The sequence below is a fragment of the Antedon mediterranea genome, chromosome 2 (assembly GCF_964355755.1).
Source record: "Antedon mediterranea chromosome 2, ecAntMedi1.1, whole genome shotgun sequence".
Taxonomy (NCBI): domain Eukaryota; kingdom Metazoa; phylum Echinodermata; class Crinoidea; order Comatulida; family Antedonidae; genus Antedon; species Antedon mediterranea.
Window position 1 is genome coordinate 15,782,371 of NC_092671.1, and position 11,378 is coordinate 15,793,748.

Below are 11,378 nucleotides of genomic sequence, written 5' to 3' on the forward strand. Positions count from 1 at the left end.
TCTGCTACGGGGCAGATAACAAATATTAGTCGAGCCATTGAGAAAAGTTCAGACGTGAGCGGTTACGATAAGATAAAAGGGAAGCTCCAACGGGTTGCTACCAATAAGAGATTAAAAGTACGAAAGAGGAGTAACCGAAAACCACGAAGGCGGTCAGCAAAGAAGGCAAGCGGCTTTCAGTACATGCAGCGGCAGTACTATAGGGACAGGAAAAAGCTGGCAATAGAAATTCTGGATAAAAAAACGGGTGGCGAGTGTCCTTTAAAAGTGGATGAAATCCATGAGGTGTATAGAGACAGATTTTCAGCTAGTTCGGTTGAAGTCGATCTCAGTCATCTGCCTCCGCCCAAGGCAAGGGTAGACAATAAAAATTTATTGTTGCCAATTACGGTGGAGGAAGTGAATACAGCCATAAAGGCCACAAAAACAGCAACGGCTGCTGGTCCAGATAAGGTTACTCTCGAGGACATAAAATGCAACCCTAACATCAATACGGTACTCGCTAGTCTGTACAACTCTTTTCTTATCAGTGGGAAGATCCCCAAGGATCTTAAAGAAAACCGTTCACTTTTGTTGCCAAAAGGAAGTGGCGACTCCGATTCCATCAATGATTGGCGACCCTTGACTATTTCTTCTATCGTGCTCAGACGATACACACGAATTCTGGCGAGCCGACTCCAAAAGGCGGTAACACTAAACGAAAGACAGAGAGGTTTTATTAAGGCTCCTGGATGCAATGAAAATATCACCCTGCTAACCGACATGATTCAGGAGGCAAAGAATCGTGGACAACATCTTCCGGTAGTGTTCCTTGATTTGGCAAAGGCCTTCGACACTATTTCACATGAACATGTGTTCGAGGGTCTTAGAAGGTTTGGAGTGCACGAGCATTTCATCGGTATGGTTACAGACATGTACACCGGTACATGTACGTCATTCAAGGTACCAGATGGAACCACGGACCCCATCGAAATGAGTAGAGGTGTGAAGCAAGGTGATCCCATGTCACCTATCCTGTTCAACATTGCAATGGACCCTCTCCTGTGCGCCTTGGAGGCTAGTGGGCAAGGGTGGAAGCTAAATAACACCACAGCCAGCACTTCATTAGACTACGCAGATGACACTGCCTTGTGCTCTGACAGTTCTGAAGGAATGCGTGCACTCCTAAAGATTGTCGAACAGTTTTGTCATCTGACTGGTATGAACATCAATGCCAGTAAAAGTGCAGCGTTCTCGATAGAACCTTTGCATAAAACGTATGCTTTTAACATGACCCGTTATTTTCAGGTAGACTCAGAAACCATACCATGGGTTGAACCAGGTACCAGTAATGGATATCTTGCAGCACTATTCGATCCTTGGAATGGCCTGGAAAAATTCGAGGGCGTATCTACATTAGATACATGGTGCAAACGTTTCAACAAAGCATTTGTTATACCAAGAATTTCGCAAAAGCTTTGCGTTTCAAACACATCTAAAACTCAAATTAAAAAGCTAGACGATACTATCAGATACTGGATCAAACTGTGGCTCAAACTACCCAATTGCATATCGACGCATTTCTTGTATACCTCCGCTAGAGACGGTAGACTAGGAGTTCCCTGCTTGTCACAATCTGTTCTATCTGCAAGGTTGCATAATCTAGGCCGGTGCCTAGATTCGTCCGATCATTTTGTTCGTAGCTGGGGGGAAGGTAAAGGATTCGCCGATCGAATTCAAAAGCTCGCTACTAAATGGAAGCTGGAAATTCCACACCGAAAGAAGCTTAATCGCAAATGGAAAGAGGAAAGACAACGCAATCGGGCCGCTCAAAGATCGCAAGGCATTGGTGTAGAAACCTGGAAGGGAACGAAAGTTTCAAATCACTAAATTTCAAAACGATCATTCCTAAAAGAAGGGGAGTACATATCAGCATTGTTACTGCGAAGTAACACCTATCCTACTCGAGAAGCCGTTTACAGAGGTAGAGAAGGAAGAGATGTGCGATGTAGAAGGTGTCTGACCACTATTGAGTCAGTAGATCACATTTCCGGTTGGCTACGTAGTGAAGGAAGCAAGAATCAGGCGTCATAATAACGTCTGCATGAAGCTTGGTCAGATAGCACATAGACAAGGTTGGTCTGTATCTTACGAGCCTACGTTTAAAGTTCCAACGGGAACTTTAAAACCCGATATTTTACTGGTTAAGGATGATCGCGGTCTGATTGTGGACCCCACGGTGGTATGGGACAATTGTAGTCGGAGTTTATCATTAGCTGCAAGGAAAAAGATCTCAAAATACAGTTGTTTGATACCACAGGTGAGGAACTCGACCGGGGCCGAACAAGTGACTGTTATACCAGTAGTGATTGGAGCTAGAGGCACATGGGGTGGCGAAAACAACGCAATTGTTAAAGCTCTTAACCTAAGAAAGTCAGTTATGGAACAGATTACCTTAAAAGTCTTGTGCGATACAATCCAATTATTTGCTGCATTCATGGATTGTTAACCATGATAAGGAATGTGTACTTGTGGTTAGTTAGGCTAGGCTAGGCTAGGCTAGGCTAGGCTAGGCCGCGCGATTAAATTTTTTTTCTTCTTCAGTTTGATGACGCACACGCGCGCACACCACTTTTGAAGGTCCTCGAAATGTAACCTCGTCTACGCCGCCGGTTAGCCGGTGGTAATGTGTAGTTTGATGATGATTTTTTTAGTTGCCATTTTTTCCAACCTCCGTTGCTAACCGATATAGTCTGACCGTCGTAGGTATATATATGGGGGAGTGTTGTTACGTACAACAGTATAGCATTGAATGCGATGGTTATTGTACTTGTTCCCTTGGCCGACCCGATGAACGCCCGATCGCGTTCGACTGTGGTTAGGCCGCCTGTGCTCTTGCCTGTGCACCGGTAAAGGCTCGGTGAGTGACGCCGCTCAGACTCTGCGAGGCGGGCTTGTCTGCGCTCGCTCGCCGGTCGTTCGCGTGCGTCCGTTTTTTGATAATCGAAGTGATTTGTGGCCTGGCTTTGGACGTTAGAACCTGAGAGTTTCGAACGCGAAGCGCAGCGTCCCTATTCGGGCGCGGCCTTCGTTTCTCCCGAGGCCTTAGTCAGTCAAGAAGGTTTTTTTAGCCCACGCACTCCTGTCCATCGCGACGGGTGCGCTTTAACCGTGCAATCGGTTTAGGCTAGATATCTGGTTGATCCTGCCAGTAGTCATATGCTTGTCTCAAAGACTAAGCCATGCATGTCTAAGTACAAGCTTGTACTAAGCGAAACTGCGGATGGCTCATTAAATCAGTTATGGTTCCTTGGAACTGAGTTACCTACATGGATAACTGTACATGCGAACAAGCGCCGACCTAGCGGAAGGCGTGCTTTTATTAGGAACAAGGCCAATGCGGGCTGGATAACTTTGCTGATCGCACGGTCTAGCACACCGGCGACGGATCCTTCAAATGTCTTTCGATGGTACGTTATGCGCCTACCATGGTCGTCACGGGTAACGGAGAATCAGGGTTCGATTCCGGAGAGGGAGCTTGAGAAACGGCTACCACATCCAAGGAAGGCAGCAGGCGCGCAAATTACCCACTCCTGACACAGGGAGGTAGTGACGAAAAATAACAATACAGGTCTCTCTCGAGGCCCTGTAATTGGAATGAGTACACTTTAAATCCTTTAACGAGGATCTATTGGAGGGCAAGTCTGGTGCCAGCAGCCGCGGTAATTCCAGCTCCAATAGCGTATATTAAAGCTGTTTCGTTGGTTTTCGGAACTCGAGGTAATGATTAAGAGGGACTGACGGGGGCATTCGTATTGCGGTGTGAGAGGTGAAATTCTTGGATCGCCGCAAGACGACATATTCTGATTTCAACTCACTGCATAATATGAGACGTGAAAGTGTGATTGTAAAACTAAAGCGAAGCTTTAGCACCCATGGAATACCAAGTTTGTTAATATCCAATCCAATGGCCTTGCAGAAAATGCTGTCAAGCAAGCAAAAGCTCTTCTAGAAAAAACAAGACAGGATGGTTCTGATATCTATCTCAACCTGTTGAATCTGAGAAACGTGCCACGTGACAATGACCTCCAATCACCAACACAAAGACTTATGTCATGGACAACCAGAAGCACTGTGTATACAGCTAAACCTCTATTGAAACCTAGAGCCCTTCAAACCAAAAGAGTTAGTAATGCACTTTCAAAAAAGAGAATAAACAATATCATGACAAAACTGCCAAGTCGTTGAAACCGCTAACAAAGAACAGCCAAGATCATATGAAGTGCAGCTACCACAAACAATCCAAAGAAACAGACAGCACTTGCTTGCGGTAAAAGAACAACCATCAAACACCGCAACAGAAACTGAATCAACCATGAACGAACCTGAAGATAACACATACATGGAACCAACTCAACATAATGCACACATGACAGATGACCAAGAGAAAGAATTTCTCCCAAACATACAGACAAGAAGTGGCAGACTTGTCAAAACGCCAGCATACCTTAAAGACTATGAATGGTAACGCCATAAGGGCAGAATAATCCCTTGTTACCAGGATCGACCTTAGGATAGTCGATCCACCCAAAGGTCAAAGTTCTATTATTGCCTTCAAGAACGATTGTTGAAATTTGTTTTGTTTTTATCGTTGGTGTACAGTACTTTTCTGTAATTGTTTTTTAAATATTATAATGACAATATCATATTAACAAATGTTATTAGGCCTTAAACCAATACACCATTGAAACTGTTAAGCATATTGAATCAGTGTGATCTGCTATCAGTCACACTGATTAAATGCTATTGAAAGGAAGGAAAGATAACATCGATGTTCTTAAAGTCATTTTCATTGTTTATTAAAGTTGTTTATCATACGGGTCACGACATGCCGTCATACGATACCTCGACACGCACATGATCGTAAGAGTTAAAATAATAAACTGATTAGTATTAAAGCATCATTTGGTCTACTCATCTTATTTCTACAATAGTATGGGACAAAATTGTCCCATACTTCAAGATTCATTGATGTTGATTTCATCTTTTTGTCAATCACAGAACAAGAACCTAAGCCAATACGTGAGGCGGAAGAAGAAAAGAAAATTTACAGTTAGTTCATTATTAATTATTATGATCAATTTGGGCCATACAGTCAGTGCCAGACAATTAGATGTCGCGCAATATTTAGTAAAACGATTGGTGAATGTAATTATTTACGGTAAAACTGTAAACTTAATGGAAATTTTTAATGTAAGCATTAAAATAGACTCTAATACACTGATTTTTTTTAAAGCTAGATTTTATGCAAACAGAGCAGATGCTAATAGGGTTATGGAATATAAATAATACACACAACATACATAAGTTGTGCACAAATCACTCGCCCTTCCCGGATGTAAAATTCATTTTAAATCAGAATATTTGTTATAATAGGTCTTGTATTTAAAAAACAAATCATAGCTATATAAAAGTACCATCACGTGGAATAGCTGCCAAATTACATGTCGACTTACAAAAGCGGCAAAACAGGAGGATGAGGATGGAGCACTGTAAATAATGTAGAAACATCGAGGAGCTCAATATCAAATGGCATGGAACTACCGCAGGAAATCGCGTTGGGATGTCAAAATTCTAAATTTCTAAAATGACATAAAATGGTACATTGGACTACGGTATGTAAAGGATGCGTCGCGTTGTTCATGATTTTATTTATTATTAGTGCAATACCGTAACGTTTTTCAATTATGCAAATTTTTTCGATAGGTTTTATTCATTCGAATTTTAACACAAATGCATGCATATTTTATTTTCTAACCTTTCTAACATATAACTGTTAGTATTAATATATTAAAAGGTATGCTTAATGAGATATATTAAAACACAGTTTACATTGGGCCTCATTTTAGTGGAATTGCATAACGGTACAACAAATCTATATATTGTCGACAAGGTAAGTAATTTTTTAAAAATTCATATCTATATTTAGATAACTTTAGTCCATTTTTTTTAAAGCTACACATTTATTCACAATTACATTTACAATATTTATAGTATCAGTTTGGTAACCATTTAAATGCATTTAAATGTACGGTGCATTCATGCCATTGCCAGAAAACATTAAAAAAATGATGTACAAAAAAACAAAAACAACATGGGTCGCCCATGACCGTTTAGCACCTCCCTGTGGGGAAAAGCGGGAAATTCACATAAAGCGCGACCACAATCTAAGTGACCACCACAGGTTAGGCATAAAAGGACACGAGACTGTTTGTTCCCCGGAGGCACTATACCGATTATGAGCGACTCAGTAGGCCTATAATATGCATAATATTTATGTTTATTTCCCCACCCTACCTTTTTTTAGTATGTACTCAATATCATTTCTTTAGTTTCTTTTTTTAACAGAGTATTAGGATTTTAATTTATTGGTTTTATAGAGCGCGTTTCAAATATTTGGTCCGTTAATGAATATGGATCTATGACTTTATTGCAAGTCTGGAGAATGGTATGCACATTTTCGTTGAAATTCTAAGGGTTTTTTGCGCGTTCACTTTTTTTTACTTTGATCAAGATTTGACACAATTAGAGAGGTAATTTTCGAAGATGATATTGAGTCATGAAATATATTGCCTGTAACTTGTTTTTAACGGTTCGAGATAAACTGTTTTTATACAGTAGGCCTACAGACAATTCCGTTTGTATACTTATGTCTTATATTCACATTTCTTAGATTTCTCTCTGCGATGTTTCGATTGTCAACTATTCTAATATTCATGTTTTGTATGAAAGCGTCGAATTTTCTGGCGCAGCAGGTAAGAATATCGTAATTTCTTTAAAAATGCTGTGTTTACAGGTATTAAAGAGTTTTCAACTTTTTATATTCTGCCAATTAGTGACAATTTTCAAAAATGTCAAGATAAGTTACAAATTACAATTACAGATTATTTTTTCCTCCATGGTCTGACTGAAGGTCATCATCATCAAAGACTATGATGGCAGACCAATATTTTTTACAGATCGCATAAGTCTCTACACTATTCCATGGAATGCTGTGCATTAGAGCACTACCATCTAGAATGTAGAATGTGTTAGACTATTCATTGTTTCCATATGGCATCATGTTGGTTTATTAGCTGAAAGTATTGTAAGTTGGTTGTTTCAAAAAGTGCTGGTGGATAACAAAGTTCATGTTCAAAAACTTCCTTGTTGTCACCTCGAGTTTCCTCTGGAACTGTAGGATCGATGCACACATATTTGCCTCTATGTACTTTATTGCCAGGATCTTGAATACATTGCAAGACTTTCCGTCCAAAATATTCAATGCTTAATACCACATTGCCAATATTCCGAGTCACCTGCAGTAACTCCCGTGTCAATGGTATGAAGTCTCTGAGTCGTAACCAAATGGATTTTTTAATTGCTATTGTGTTCCTGACGTGTGACCATACGTTCTTATGTTGGCCGCTGCTGGAGTAACGCCCTGATACTATTGCGAGGCATTACATTCAGCGCAGATTTGGTCTGGATGTACTCATTCCTAAATCTCTTGTTTTCTTTGAGGCTTCTCATAGAAACCTTTTCAATCACCAGGTCTGTTGACAATCCAGCCCAGATGGTCCGAACGTCATACAACATGGAGGTCATTGTCAAACTGCTGTTGAACATCTTTGTATTTCTACTGGTTAAAAAATAGTTAAAATACTTACACATCCCAATATAAATACTGTAACCATGGCAACACAAATGCCATCTGGAAAAAATGGAATGTAGATCATCCAGAAGCAACAGGAACAGGAACTCATCTGCATCTTTAGCTGGTCATGTGTATCGCTTTTTTAACTGAAATGTTCACCCCAGGGTATTGTTGTTTACAGCGAAAACCACATTTTTAGCCAAAATTGACACATTATGTTGCGTTTTCCGAAAAAAATGACATGCTAAATAAAATGTTATGACTATAAGTTTGATATCACTGAATAGGAAATTTAATAAGCTTTCGGATGAAATAAATCACACTTGTATATAATGTATTTCAAATGGTTAAATATATGTAATTAATGGGGCATATTAATTTTGACTTCAAATAACCTTTATTGACCTCTGACCCCTTGACACAATGCTTGGATTTTCGGTGACTTTTAGTATGTCGTTCTACACTTTATATGGAATTCAAATATACTTGCTTTGTTACTATTGCAATTTGTGGTGGGTATATCATTAGATTGACTGGACTATATACCCAGGGAAGAGTGATATACCAATGAGTGTGATTTTTTAGGGTTAATTAGCTGCTTGTAGGCTATTTTTTTATATTTCATTTCATTTTAATACAAACAATATTTTTCAATTCCAAATTTAAAACATTAAAGATGTATTGTCCCCCTGAAAACATTTTTTTTTTAATATTTTTGTTGAATAGGCCATTTTAATTGCACATAAAAGTTATTCACTTTGAACTGAAATTGGATCGAAAAAAAAATGTTTTACTCGAGAAAATCGTAATTTAAAGCAAAAATTAACCAACCGGAAGCTATTTGTCTGGAAGACAAACGTGTTCCGGTTTAATTTAACCCTTGACCTGAGTTAGCTCATAAATATTCATATTGTATGGATACATCTTGTGGATGATGGTTCTCTCAACAAACAGCCAACAACGCGACGATAGCAATGCATAGAGAGAGTCGAGTAGTGACGCGAGACGATCTTGAAGAAAACACGAAAACTATAGCTAGCAGAATACTAAGTAGAACTGCAGTTGGTAACTTTGATGTTGAATCTTATTCATTTAGGTGAGTTTTTGTTTCGCTAGCAGGAGAGGCCTAGCTAGGCCTAGGCCCTAGGCCCGAGTTTTCTGCTACTGTATACTAGTCTACTACATACTAGTAGGCCTAGTACTAACTAGCACAACCACATGGCAGGCAGTCTCGAGTAGCCTTACTGCTGCCTCCTGTTTCTATAAGTAGAGGTAGTAGGCCTAGGCTAGGCAGTACACTACTAGCTAGGGCTAGACCACCACCAGGAGGGATGTATTTTTTTTTTATAATTTTGTTTGGCATCCTGATAAATTGGTTTAATTTGTTAGGATTTCAACTATCTATTCAGCAGAGAAAATTACCAAATAAATCTAAATATTGTTTTGAATGTTTACTGTACAGTATTTTAAAAATATTTTCTGCATCAAATGCAATAGGTTCAAATCAACATTTGCACAATTAACCATTTTATGCAGATATTTGACACAATTTTCTTCTTTTTTTTCAGGTATTAACATTGATTGAACAATAAGAGCAAGTGAAGTAGTGAGAAACACAAAATGTATCGGCAACATTCACAATTTATTGAAACATTTCTTACTATTAAAATGACACTTTGTAATGGATATGAGCGATCTTAGAAGACTATAGCTGCCGTAATTACTGCCACAATCAACACATTGATATTAGTAGACAAATTGACACAAAAAACAATACAGGAATTCAATAAGATATACTGTAACTGTATATAGGCCTATATATATTTTTTATTAACTCCTTTTGCAATGTAATATTTACAGTAACATTATGAAGTGTAAGTAAAATTGAAGAATTTATTCTGTGTACTGTTGTAGTAGTATTTTTTATTTATTGAATGTTATGTTTACAAAATAATATACTGTACAAATATTATTGCTTTATAAAAAAAATTATACAACATTTTACAAGCTGAACAGGAACATATTGGCCGAATGCAGCATCACAAATATTTTTCTTGCAATATCCAATCATATACAGAGTCTATCATCAGTTGTCTTTATGAAGTACAAATGTGACCTCTGTTCCAGTCTTCATCAGCTCAACGTCTTTAAATAAAAATGTTTAAATAATGATGTATAAATAAGTTAAATATTTCACAAAATCTAAAGTTTTTAATTTCGGCAAAGTACGAAAACCTGGAATTTGGTATTTATAAATAGGTCTAGATCATGCACATTTAGTGCAAAATGTGGGCTAGTGAAATTGCTTGCTTTGACAAATAAGTACACTAACTTTCTATGGTAAAACACATTACAACTAAGACTTAATAAAGAGAAAACAAATATTTGACTTACTAAAGTACAGAGTTACATGGTAAAGAACAGTAGTTTGTGTGGTAAAATGGCTAAGCTGGCTTTTCCCCTCTGTCTACTTGTACAGTGCTGCTGGAGGAAGGTTCTCAACTTCAGCCTTGTAAGTTGTATTGTAACCATTTTCCCTGAAAAAATGTTTGTTTTATTTTTATCATAAAAACTAGTTAAACAAGATTCAACTGTAAATTATGTATATGGTACAGCAGGCTGGCTGTATTTTCGGATTGATGGCCTAGCCTAGGCCAGTCTATGAAGAGTACAATGTATAGGGCCTAGCTGGGCATTTTCTGCAGAGACCCGATTGTCCCAGCAGCCTGCCTCCTCTACTACTACTACTACTACTAGCCTAGGCCTATGCATGTATTATTCTAGGCCTAGCCCTGAAAAAATCCCAGGCTAAGTTAATTAATTACCTTCCTGTTATTACAAACGTCTGTCTAGTTTGCGTTATATATATAATTATTATATTTAAAATAACCGTCTAGGCCTACTTACCGACAAATTAACAGCTTAGCTTTACATACGATCAGGGGAAACCCCCAGTCGAGTCGCGTCGTCGATCTGTGGGTGTTGTGTACACAACGTGCATCATCCATGTTTGTTAGATCAGATCCCAGCTGTGTCGATGCTCATTAACATATCATGCATATTTATGAGTTAGCTCTATCGGCCTAAATTTTGAGCTGACAAGTTGGGAAAATTGATTAACTTATTTTGCTTTTTTCTTAGCGAAATTAATAATTTTTTCGGATTTTTTTTCGGCGAAAGTGAACAACTTTATTATAGCTACAATATGGTCTATTCAAAATTTGATTTAATTGATCTTCATTTTTCATGTTTTGGGGGACAATACAACTTTAACAGAAATTTAAAGATTCTATAAAGCTTACATAGACAGTTTTGAACATCACTCGCATTTCCCGGATGTAGGAACTATTACCGTACCGTAGCAAATTGAGTTGGGATTTCAGGCAGAACTCACTGATTCTAATCTCTGACATATAAATTGTATATAATAAATCTAATAAATAAAGATCAAAACTATATGTGGCTTTTTTTCTTATATTTCTATTCATAAACTTTTTACAAAATACGACTTGAAAACCTGAGTCAACTTAATTGTTTGCACTGTGTACTAGAGAGTCACTCTTGTTTTTAAAATATTTTTTTAGTCGCGTGGACGCGACTCTATATAATAGTTCACTATGTCGGTCGGTCTGTTTGTCGGTCTGTCTGTCGGTCTGTCGGTCTGTCTGTCGGTCCGGTATCACTATGCGTGTTATCGCTTTCT

The 11,378-nt window shown here is 38.3% G+C and overlaps 2 long non-coding RNA genes across 2 annotated transcripts; one reads left to right on the forward strand and one right to left on the reverse strand.

Moving 5' to 3' along the window:
- The first annotated feature begins 8,459 nt into the window (after positions 1-8,459).
- LOC140039712 (uncharacterized) lies at positions 8,460-9,571 on the forward strand. The gene is made up of 2 exons (XR_011842562.1): positions 8,460-8,771; positions 9,244-9,571. It is a non-coding gene; the product is annotated as an uncharacterized lncRNA (long non-coding RNA).
- LOC140039713 (uncharacterized) lies at positions 9,470-10,937 on the reverse strand. The gene is made up of 3 exons (XR_011842563.1): positions 10,583-10,937; positions 10,070-10,212; positions 9,470-9,820 (listed from the first exon to the last, which is right to left on the reverse strand). It is a non-coding gene; the product is annotated as an uncharacterized lncRNA (long non-coding RNA).
- Between the last annotated feature and the right edge of the window lie 441 nt (positions 10,938-11,378).